Below are 12,500 nucleotides of genomic sequence, written 5' to 3'. Positions count from 1 at the left end.
CAGGGGGCGGGGGCGGGCGCGACGGGCTCCCCCTCACCACCAGCCGCGGGGCCGGAGAAGCCGAGGCCGACCGGGCGTCGCGCCCCGACCCGGCCCCCCTTCCCCCAGGGCTCACACCACGGGGGGGCCGGCCGCACGCACACGGCCCCCCACCTGCCGGACGCCCGGCGGGGCCCAGCGGGACCCTCCCCCGACTCGGAGGGGGGAGGCGCGGGCCGCGGTAGGCAACGAGCGGCACACGGCCCCACCGCGGGGCCGGCGCACCCAACTCCCTCCCCTCCCACGGAGGGCGGGGGAGTTCTGCTCTGCCCACGTGCTCTGGCAGTCGCCACGGTGGCCACTGCGCACTCGGGAGGGGCAGCGGCTGGGGGGTCCGGTACCCCAAGGCTCCCTCTCGGATCGCTAGAGAAGGCGTTCTCACCGAGGGCGCGCCGTCCCTCACCCGGACCGTGTCGCCTTCGGGCCCACGGAGGCGCTCCCACCAGCCACCAGTCCTCAGCTGGGCGGGAGGGGTCTGCGGTACAGGGAAGCGGACCACCGCGCAGGAGCGTGTGCGCGGTCAGGGCCAGAGCAGAGCCCGCGTCCCGCCCCCTGCGAGGCCTCATCCGCCAAGGAAGGCCTCCACGACGAGGGGAACAGGCACGCCTCTCCCTACCGCCTCGACCCCCCGTCCCCCGAAGAGAGCCACTCAACGGGACACACACGCCACCGTGGCGCGGACCCGAGGGGGACACCGGGTTAAGGGAAACGACACCACCACTCGGCCTCAGGCACCTGAGGGACGACCTGGAGCGCTCCAGGGGCACCACCGAGGGTCACGCGAGGCACGCTCACACACCCGCGTGGGGTGCGCAGCGTGGCGGCGGCGGCACAGCCCTCCCCGCCACAGGGAGGGCCGCTCGCCGGGCACACGCCGAGAAGGCGAAGCGAGAGCAATCTGCGGTGTCAGAAGACCAACGGCCCCCACTGACGCCCCGAGGCAAAGGACAGGAGACCGAAGATCAGGGCCAGAGGCCACACCCAACCCCTGCCTTCCTCCTCACCCTCCCTGATGGGCAGCGGGGGGGGGGGGGTGGGGGGGGAGAAGACAAGCGAGGGGCCCCGCGGACAGACCGAGAAGAGCGGACGCGCTCACTGGGAACGCCCGTCCCTCGTCTGGCACGGCTTAGGCTCGGCCCGGGAGAACACGACCACACCACATCGATCCATTGAGCCAAGGTGGAGCGGGGGGAGGCACGGTGAGGACAGTCACCAGAGGGGCCCGCTTTCAGCCTCGCCGGCAACCTCCGTCCCCCCCCCACCTCGCCTCAGGCGAGAGCAGCCGACGACCCCGAGAGGAGAACGCCTGACACGTGGCACGGAGCCCACAGGGCGGGGGTCGTCCCAGCCGCCACCAGGTGCCCACAGCGGGGGTGAGGGACGCCCAGGGTAGAAGACCCACGCGCCGCGCCACCCCGCCCCGCCACCCTCGGGTCGCCCAGAGACCGGAGGTGGCACCAAGGGTCGGGTCAGCCAGACGACACCACACAGGAGCCGGCGCACAGGCCCAGGCGGGCGGCTCCAGCGGCAAGGGCCGAACCGGGCACCAGCTGGCGGCCCAGAAACCCAGAGCCCCGCGTGCGTCCAGAGACCCACAGTCCTCGGTGGCAGACACCAAAGGAGACCGTGTCAGCACTTACCTGGTGGCAAAAAAGGCCTATTAAGGGCGACGAAATGACACCAGCCGACAGCGGAGCCCATCTACGACTCGCAGAGAGGGCCCCCGGAACCTTGTCCCGGCCACCTGTCCCCAACGCTGCCCCATAAACACCAGGCCCCGAGCTCTCTTGGGGGCGGGGGGGGTCATCTGGTCGACCGGGAGGGGGGAGGGGGCGCGTGGTGGCCAAAGCGGGGCCGCGGACACCAAGGTGGGGGGGGGGGGGAGGGGAGCTGGCCGAGGACGCCCTCCCCGCTCCGTCCACCCGGGTAGGGGTACCGGTCCGTCCGAGTCTCCGAACGGGGATTTGGCTTCGATGTGCCAAAGGAAAACAGAAGACAGAACCGTCAGCGAGGCGCTTCCCACGAGACGAGCGGGCCCCGACCAGGGACCGCGCCCGGGGCCCAGACCGTCCCAGACGGGGCATCCAGGACGGCCCGAGCCGGTCCCCACCTCCCGACTGGGATTCAGAGAGTCGGAGAGGGGTGAGCCAAAGTCGCGTCCGACGACCGAGACCCACGAGGGCACGCTGAAGGGTCGAGCGCGCCCTCCCCGGCCACCCGCGGAAGCAGGGTCCGGTCCATCCACGTCTCCGGACCCGTCAGGACTTTGACAGAGAAAAAGCACGTGTGCCGGGAGACGCCTCGGGCGACCGGACCCCACGGGGGGGACCGCACACGCGCCTCCCCCGGTCAACCCTCGGGTCCCCGCCTCCGGAGTGCGACGCGGAAAACACCCCGGGCAGAAGGGACCCGAGGGCCCGGACCCAGGCGCGCCCTCCGGCGACCTCCAAGCCACCGTCTGGGCCGGTCCCCACCTCCGGAGCGGGGCCGAGGGCGAAGCACACGCTCCTGAGGGCGGCCCAGGAGGAGTCCGGACCGCCGAGCCCGAGTCCAGGCGCTCCGGGCAGGGAAGACCCTCTCCCCGCCCACCGCGGCGGCCCGGCCCAGGCAGGGTCCGGGCGGTCCGTCTCCGCGGCCGCAGGGGCACGGGGGCACGGGGAGATGCTGGTCGACCCGGTCAGGCCGCCCCGCAAGCCGGCTCCGGTGCGCCGCGACGGTCACCCTCCTCGGAAACCTAGAGAACCAATCTCCGGCGACAGCGGGACTGTCCCCAGGCCTCGGCGCCACCGGGACTGTCGCCGCCAGCGTCGCCGGTGTCTGAGAGCTCTGCCTCGGGCCCAGAGGCTGAGTCACAATCCTCCTGAAAGGCCTCGCCGAAGCTCCAGAGGGGAGGGACAATATCCAAGCGGCCGCCAGGTGGCTCCCGACAAGCGACTCGAACGTCCCGAGGACGTGTCGCTGTCGCCGGCCGCCGGGGACGCCACCGCGCCGGCCGCCCAGACGCCCGAGCTCGGCCCGGAGCCTCCGCCGCCGAGCGACGCGACGCGACGCGACCCCGGCCGCAGAGGAAGGGAGAGACGCTGGGAAGGGTCTCCTCAGGAGGCTGCCACGGAGGAGACTCACTCCCCCACGCGATTCCGGGGTGCTGGGGGGGACATTCCACGGAGACGCCGGCGGGCGGTGGGGGCTCGGCGGAGAGAGGGGCACCAGCGGCATCGCAGACTCCCCCGGCCCCCCTCCCCCGCAAGAGAGAGAGAGGGAGGGAGGGAGGGAGGGAGGGAGGGAGGGGCCGGCAAAGCGAAACCAGGCGAGCGCTGCTCGGAGAACAAAGCAGGACTTTGGAAAGCAGACACAGACACGCAAGCCCAGGAGCAACAAAGAAAAAGGAGGAGACACACTCGGAACCCCCAACAAGAGAAGACACAACTCAACCTGGGTAGAGACCGCGACAGAGTCCGAAGACCACACACCCGAGCACGCGCCGGTGGGTGGGGAAAGTGCCCTTGAGGTCAGGAGAACATGGATTTCCAAAGAACTGAACTGGCCACAAACACCAGAATGGCAGGCGGGCGGGAGGGCGGGCGGGAGGTCTGGGGTGGCAGGGCTGCAGGAGTGGGGGTTGGGAGGGGCGGGGGTGGGGGGTGGGGGGTGGGGCTGGGGGGCGTGGAGCTGAGGAGGACCGGACCGAGTCAATAGGGATCCACTAAATAAACCCCGTGTTCCAGGACAACAGCCAGTTACATGAATCAATAACTTTTTGAAGTAGATCAGAAAGGAAATGAAACAAAACCACCAGGCAGCAAAGTCAAGTCATAGAACTGCTCCGGCTGCTGAAAAGTCAGAGAGAGGGGGAGGGGGAGGGGGAGGGGGAGGGTGAGGGGAGGGGGAGGGGGAGGGGGAGGGGAGGGGAGGGGAGGGGAGGGGAGGGGAGGGGAGGGGGAGGGGGGCGAGAGAGCGAGAACGCATGCACATGTGCCTAGACGCGTGTCCATATGTATACGCACGCGTATTCGCGTCTATATATACGCGCACACATGGGTATCAACAAACACGTTCGAAGGGCATGCTCACATACACGCATGTGTCTGTGTGCGCACGTGGATGCCTAGGCGTCTCTACTGTGCGTGTATGCTTGCGTGTCTACACGTAGACACAGGCATATATACACAGACGTACACGGATACACACAGGCACGAATACACACGCTCACATGTGCAGAGACGTCGGTATCCATAGACACATACATACAAAGAAAGGCGGACGTGTCAACACATACAGATGCACACGTGTGTGTACGTGTGATGTAGACACACAGGTGTGGGTGCACGTATATGCGTACACGTCCGTGCATGCTTCCCTAGACGCATCTCTCCGCGTGTGTGTATGCACACATGCATACGCACATACGGACACATCCATAGACGTCTACGTCTCGCGTACAGAGGTCCGCACAGACGTGCGAGTGTCTATGTGTCGATATACACACAGGTCTGTAGAAGTAGACATGCGTGCACGTACGCACGTACAGGTGCACGGGTGCGTCTAGAGTGCCTATACGCAGATGCATGGGCATAGATGCGCACACACGTCAACGCATATGCGAACGTGCGTGTGTATACACACACGTCCCTAGAAGTCCGTGTCCATGTGCCTCTGTGCACAGATACCCACGTGTCTGTGTAGATGTGTACGTGCGCGCGTGTGAGTATCTATAGGTGTATCTATGTACATATGGATACTCACAGACACACACGGACGGAAACACACATCCGTGTGTGTGTGTGTGTGTGTGTGTGTGTGTGTGTGTGTGTGTGTGGTATATACGGGGAAAGCGCAAGCATATTGCAAAAGGGGCTTTTCTGTCCACAACGGATCAAGGCGTCAGACAACTCAGCCTCCCAAAGGGAAACGACCCCCGATGAGCGAAGTGGGCAGGCAGGCAGGGGGCCCGAGCAGACACCTTCCTTCCAAAGAAAGGGAGAACAGACAGACACCCAGAAGCACAAGGTAGAAAACACATCAGCGGCAGGGCTGGGCTGGGCCGGGCTGGGCTGGGCTGGGGCTGCCGGGGGTGGGGGCGGGCTCACGGAAGCATCCCGGGGCGTCTGTCTGGACAATGATCCTTCTCATTCGGAGGGGAAAGGCCCAGGAGCTGGAATCGCAATCGCGACAGCAAGTTCGACACATCAGAAGACAGTGGCTCCTGATCGATCGAACGCGTCTTTGCTGCCGCTGAGGAACATGTGGGCGGACTCGGAGAGATCACATCTCATCCCCTGGGGCCTCCCAGAGAGAGAAACCACATCCCTAGGGAAAAGAGTCCTGCGATTCCCTCGGAACACTCCACCAAAGAGTCCCCCTTCGACCCAACCCAGCCACTCCACGGAGTGCCCACGGAGGGGACAAAGAAGATACGGACGTGTGTATGTGTGGGATCGACCCCCATACCTAGGTAGACATCCGTACACACAGAAGGAGAGAGCTCTCTGTCTGTGTGCCTACGCCTGTGTCTATTCACTCACACACACACACACACACACACACACACACACACACACACACACACACACACACACACAGAGGAATGGGACTCAACCACCAGAAGGGAATGAAATCTCACAGTCTGCAGGAACTTGGAGAGACCTTTAGAGGGGATTATGCTCCACGAAATACCTCAGAGCCGTCGTTTCCACGCAGCACCTACCAAACGATGCACCGTGAACACAACAGAACCAAAGAGAAACAGGCTCCTAAGATACCACCACGGAACACGTGAGGGGTGGCCGGAGGAAGGAGCGGGGGACACGGTGGCGGGGGGTGGGGTGGGGGAGAGAATGAGGGAGACGGATGACGCGGCGCCACCTTCCCCTCAGGAAAGCCGTGAGTCGCGGGCACGCCATGACCCCGGATGTCATCTGCCGTGACGCCCAGTGGTGACGGACGGTCCCTCACTAGATGTATCCTGGTGATCGCTGTGTCACGCGCTACACTCGAAACCGTCGTCGGTACAGCTGAAAAGGAACGGGGGAACAAAACACGAAGGGGGAAGAAAAAAAAAAAAAAGGAAAGGAAGCAGGACGGGAGGAAGGAAAGAAGGCGAAAGAAAACGTTGGCAGTCAGTCAGAGGTCCATTTGAGAAGAGTGGGACTCGCGTGTGTGTGTGTGGAGGGGCGGGGAGTGGGGAGGCGGGGAGAGAAACTAGGGTGAGTAGGAGGACGGGGAGCAGGAGGAGGAGAAAGAAAAGGCCTCGAGGGGGAGGGGGAGATCAAGGATCCAAAGAGTGGACAGGACGGTCAGGTGAGCGCCATCGGGAAAGGAAATGAAGCCAACCCACGAACACCCTCCCCACGGTGCTCGCGTTCAGTCCGAGATCAAGCTGTGGGTAGGTAGCACGGTGTCCTCCGGCACACAGGGACACACGGGCCTGCCTGCCTCGGCGTGGGAGTTTCAGGATCACCCCGAAAGCTGAAGCCGTTCTGTTCATCCACGGCTGACAAGGACCACGGTCCCACGACATTCCCACATCCTAGCAAACCATCGAAAGACTCTCTCACTCACTCGCCATGAAACACGTAGAGAACAGAAAAGGAGCGACCACGATGGTGGCTGGCTGGCTGGCTGGCTGGATTCCCCGTGAGAGTCTGAGGGTGGAACCCATGGACAGAAAAGCATCCGATTCCCTTTGGCCAAGAGTCGGCCTCGCCTTCTGCGCCCGGTGTCTTGCCTGCGTCCGGATGACTCCCTCCCCCACCCCACCCCGCTCCCAGCTTGAAGGTGCTCTCGAGGTCCGGCCGGAACGCTCTCTTCGGAGCGCCCTTCTGAAGGGGAACGTTGTCTTCCGCGTCCTCGCCCTGAGACAGCTTCAGCCCGGCCCCTCCCCTCCACCCCCGCCTCCCTCTCTCCCCCCTGCTCCTCTTCCTCCTCCTCGGAACCCGTGAGCTCTCCTCGCACCGGCCTCTCGCCCCACACGGTGGCGGTGTCGGCCCAGGTACGCTCAGGCGTCTCCTCCCCGCATCCCAGGGGACCGCCGCTGTCTCTCGACTGCGTCGTCCTGGGACCATGTGTTTCCTGGCCTTTTCTGCGGGTGGGGGGAGACCCGGACGGGCCGGGGCCAGGCGGGGGTGTGGGGAGCCTGCGTGCGGGGGGAAGGGTGGGGGCAGGGAGGGGGAGGAGGAGGAGGAGGAGGAGGACAACAACGACACAACTCCCCAGTGCCAGTGTGTGCCTGTGGCCCGGGAAACAGAGGACGCACCGGGCTGGCTCCGAAAAGGGGATCGGTCATGAGATGGGGCACGTTTGTTCTCTGCAGAGGCCCTGCAGATCGAACAGGCAGGGGCAAGAATTGGGCTTCCCGCACTGAGAACCGTTCACCCATCGTGGAAACAGGCGTCTGTCACACCGGGGCTTCGGCTCTCGGTGCGATGTCCACAAGCCGTAGCCACCGAAACGTGCGCACGCTGGAGCCGCCGCCGTGCAGAGGGAGATCTCATCCGGCTCCTCGTGTCCTTCCAGCGAGTAGGCCGGGATCTCGGGAAGAACAGACATCCAGAGAGGTTGCATGAACCTGACCGTCACGCTTTCGGAAGCCAAGGGAAGCAGAAATGAGGTTCACTCGCGTGCGGGTCTGTCTTTCCACGGGGACGAATCCTCTCTTTGAGCCGATGAGGGTTCCGGGGGCCCCGTGGAGCAGAGAGGATAGAGAGTTCCCTCAGCTCCCCTGCTCCTCCCATGCACGCGCACGCTCCCCAACGGTCCTAGGAACAGCCTGCCCCAGAGGAGCGTGCTGGCTGGCCACAACCCACCTCCACGGAGACGGAGACGGCAGTGTCCGTCCGCGTCAGTCATCCTCGTCCAGAGTCCCCGGGCCGTGTGCCCTCGCCTTCACGCCTGGCACCGTCCGTTCTGTAGGTTTGTGTCGAACCTGCCCGGAGCCCTGTGGCATCGTCCCCGGATCAGGGGTTCGGTGGAAAACACCCCGTCCCCCCGCCTCATCGGCAGGTGGATCCTTCACCACTGGACCACCAGCCAGGGAGGTCCCCTCACAGCCTTCGAAAAGCATCTACCCTGAAAACATTCCATGTCGTCCTCCAAAATCACTGGACCATCACGACAGGAAACTATGTGAGTTCAAGAATGTCTTCACTCCTCAGTGCTTCTTGCTTTAGAACCACGAAGGCATCTCTCTCTCTCTCTCTCTCTCTCTCTCTCTCTCTCTCTCTCTCTCTCTCACACACACACACACACACACACACACACAGAGGGGGGCTCATCGTCCAAAAGAAACCAACTGTTGTGTGTATCCATCCCCCTTGTCGTGGCCGTTGTGCCATCGCTAGTCAAAGAAGCTGATCTCATGTGGAATCCGATGTCTTCTTCTCTAGGACACTTCAAGAAGCAGCAAGGGTGCCTGCCGGTTTGTGAGAAACGAAGGTCAACCCGTCACGATGCGATCCCTTTTCCGGGCCTGATCGTTCAGAAACTCTCCCATCCCAAGCGGGGGACGTCAGGATATCCATCTCGAGTTTGGGACTGGGGCTTCCCCGGCGGCTCCGTAGGAAACCCGTCCCGTGCCCACGCAGGAAACACGGGTTTCATCCCCGGCCCGGGAAGATCCCACGTGCTACAGAGCCACGAAGCCCATAGGCCTCGCCGATGGAATCTGTGCTCTCGATCCTGGCCACTGCGAGCGCTGAGCCCACACCCAGCAGCCACCGAAGCCCACGTGCCCCAGTGCCCACGCTCCCCAAGAGGAACCACAGCCACGAGAAGCCCAGACACACAGGCGCAGAGCGGCCCCCTCCTCCACGGAGAGAGAACGGCTCGCACAGCAGTGAAGACACAGCACACCCCCACAGAAGTCAAAGACATCCCGTGATTGGAAAGCAATACGGGGTCTAGGGTGGGATGCCGTCGGCCAATACCTCGTCCTATCCCTCGGGAAGCTCGCTGACTCTGCGGTCGATGAGATCGAGAAACCGCAGCTCACCGTGCCATCGGAAGGGTGGGAAGCTCTCCCTACAGTGCGGAGAGCCCAGTGGAGACGTGACCCGTGGGGACCGTGAGCATGCCCGTTCTCGTGAAGAAGTCCTTCCCAGTCCGGGCTCTGGAGATCGGCCCACGCGGACCTGCAGACAGTGGACCGCCATCCCTCTCGGGGCTCCCTGCAGGCTCGCGGGTCCGGGCGTGCTGTGCCCCCAGCATCTGCTCGCCTCTTCTGGGCCCGTCTCCCCATTGTGCTCCACTCGCTTTGAATCCTTCTCCCCTCTCGTCTGACGTGTTTTCTTTCCTGTTCGACTCTTTCTGGCTCCCCAGGCACCACTTCGCATCGTTCTTCTCTTCTCATCGCACTCGTCTCGTGGAAAGAATTCCACGTATCTCTGCTCTGTGCCCCAAGGAGTCTGGCATCGCTCCATTCATCTGGGGATCGACTGGCACCCGGGCAACCCCGGCCCACGAAAACCCTGGTTCTGTGTGGAGGGAACGACTTGCCGACGACCGCAGGGGGCTTGTGGACGACGTGGAAAGCTGGCACCGGGGAGTCGTCCTGCGGACACACTCTCGGGCACCATCGCGTCCGCGGGAGCGTTTGGGTTGTCGTCGCGGTCGCCGCCGTATTCCCTAAGACGTGTGCGGTCGCACTGGATGCCAACGGCGTCTATCGGAAGAGAAAGGCTCATTCCCCGGATCCCCTCAGAAGGACTTCGAAAAAGAGTCGTGGGCGAGACGTGATCGATCTTTCCTACACTCTCACTTCTGGGGAGACATCTAAAGAAAAGAGACACCGGATCTAACCCTCAGAGAGAGATCTGCGCTCCCACGTCCACGGCAGCATCCGTCACACGGGTCAAGAGAGGGAAACAGCCCGAGTGTCCATCAAGGGAAGAAGAGGGAAAGAAGACACACGATCCAGAGAGAGATCGATCGATAGGTAGACATAGATGTCCCACGGAGCCACAGGAACGAACACATTCTTCTCTGGTGAGAGCATGGATGTGACTTAGGGCGTGATGCCCAATGAATAAGTCAGGTAGAGAAAGAAAAAGACTTTCTCATGCCACTTACATGCCATGATGGCCATCAAAAAAAAAAAGAAAGAAAGAAAGAAAGAAAACAATCATCACAGAGCGGCTGGGGGAGGGAGGCATGGGAAGATATTGCATTGATGGAAGGGGGAGAGAAAAAAAAAAAAAACGACTTCACGGATAAGGTACATCTATACTGCACACGTCACAACGAGCACGGTGATTCTAATGAACAGCATTATTCTTATCGTATGATACTATTCGGAGAAGGCCATGGCGCCCCACTGCAGTCCTCTTGCCCGGAAAAATCCCATGGACGGGAGGAGCCTGGTGGGCCGCAGTCCACGGGGGTCGCTCACAGTTGGACGCGACTGAGCGACTTCCCTTCCACTTTTCACTTTCACGCCTTGGAGAAGGACATGGCAACCCGCTGCAGTGTTCTTGCCTGGAGAATCCCAGGGACGGGGGTGCCCGGTGGGCTACCGTCTGTGGGGTCGCACAGATTCGGACACGACTGAAGCGACGCAGCAGCAGCAGCAGCAGCAGCAGCAGCAGCAGCAGCATGATCATCTGAGAAAGTTGCCATGACAGTGGACATGAATCATTCTCCTCCCGTCCAATGGCAGAAGGAAATGGCAACCCACTCTAGGATTCTTGCCTGGAACTGTCCACGGATGGAGGAGCCTGGTAGGCGACAGTCCGTGGGGGTCGCAAAGAGTCGAACACGACCGAGTGACTCCGCTCTCTTTCACGTCCAGTCGTGATCTGCGTGGGCTGTGAGAAAGCTATGAGCTACCCGCCTGGGCGGTCATTATTCTTTCGCAACGTACAGGTGCCTCTTGTCCCCATTCTGTACACATGAGAACGAAGGATGTCATATGTCCTTCACGAAGGAAATGATATTTCAATACGCCTGGAAATTAAACACATAAAATCCCCTAGTTTTCTTGTCTTTCCGTGAAGAGTCGGTATCGGCTGCGCCAAAAAAAAAAAAAAAAAAGGAAAAAGAAAGAAAGAAAGAAAAAGAAAGCTTTATTTGGGGGTCTTCGATATGGCCATGCAGGGACACAGGTTTGAATAAAAACCGGGGGAACGTTCCCCAGGAAAGAGTCGGGGGCTTAGAAAGCTGAAACTCCGTGAGGTTGTAAAGCGACCCGAGAGCAATGATGATGGACTGTCATGCAAACAAGGAACTGTCTCTTCTTCCAGGGTCGATAGGCTGTCACAAGTGAGGTAGGGAAAGGGGAGGGTGTGTGTGATAGGGGTCTCGAATGTCGGGAACACTGTCTCGAGGATCCGGAGGACTCTGTTCCCCAGGAGGTGCTCCGAGTTTCCAGACTGAGACACAGACCTCTTCCTCCATGGCCTTCCCCTTCTCTATTTTGGGGCGCTCTCTTGGCGATGCCGATTCCACTTTGATTTTCCTGTCACATGTCATCCCCTTTTGCATTCAAAGATACCATTCCATCATGGGAACAAGAGACCTGGTTTATCTTTTGAGAGAGGATTCGAATGAGACATGATCACTATCCGTTGCGTGGTTCCGGGCACGAACGACCCACACGGGGATCCACGCCACATCTCTCTCTGCCATCGAGAAAGGCTGGGTACGGCAAATGACGCCACGGGATCGGCGAGTTCCTCGGGCTCAGCACTCCCTCGACTTGGCTGCGGTTTTTGGTTTTGTTCCCTTCCGTGTTTGCTCGCTCGCTGACCCACACGATCTCTCCGGATAGGGCAGCCCATCGAAGCGGAGGCACGATCGAGTCTGTGTGGATCCTATTCACGCATCCCATGGGGAGATCGACGACCTCTACGTGGATCCATACCCATGGCCGTGTTGGGTTCAGGAGGACCCTTTGGTGTTTTCTGGGTGCGCTCTCTGTTGTCCATGAGCTCACGTGCCTTTCGGGGACATGGCTGATGGAGACGGACACCAAGCAGCAGGGCAGCAAGCTGGCATCTCGGCCTAGAGCGGTTCCCCAAATGACATCCCAGCACCAGGGCTGAGACAGCCATCCCTCCCCGGGCCCCCCTCGTCGCCGGGGAGGGGTGGGGTGGGGTGGGGGTGGGGGGTGTGAGGTGGGGGAGATGGGGGTGGGAGCCGGTTCCGGGTGCGCGCGCGCGCGCGCGTGTGTGTGTGTGTGTGTGTGTGTGGGCGGGTGGGTGGGTGGGGTGGGGAGGGGACGGGACTGGGCTCGGGGTTGGGGGTGCACGCACGAGGTGAGGGGACCGTCCCGGTCCCCCTGAGACGTGAAGGCAGGTTCTGTCCCGCTGAGAACTCCCTGCCTTCAGGCGCGCGAGGGGAGCAGGTTTCTCTCCAATCCATTTAGGAAACGGTTTTGAAAAAGTTTCCAGACAAAAAGTATCACACAGTTAGACACAACATGTCTGCTTGTGATTGCCGGGGCCAGCGTGAGGAACTCCGCCCATGGCAAA

The sequence above is a fragment of the Budorcas taxicolor genome, unplaced genomic scaffold (genome assembly GCF_023091745.1).
Source record: "Budorcas taxicolor isolate Tak-1 unplaced genomic scaffold, Takin1.1 scaffold1406, whole genome shotgun sequence".
Classification (NCBI taxonomy): Eukaryota; Metazoa; Chordata; class Mammalia; order Artiodactyla; family Bovidae; genus Budorcas; species Budorcas taxicolor.
Note: the sequence above shows the minus strand (reverse complement) of the source record.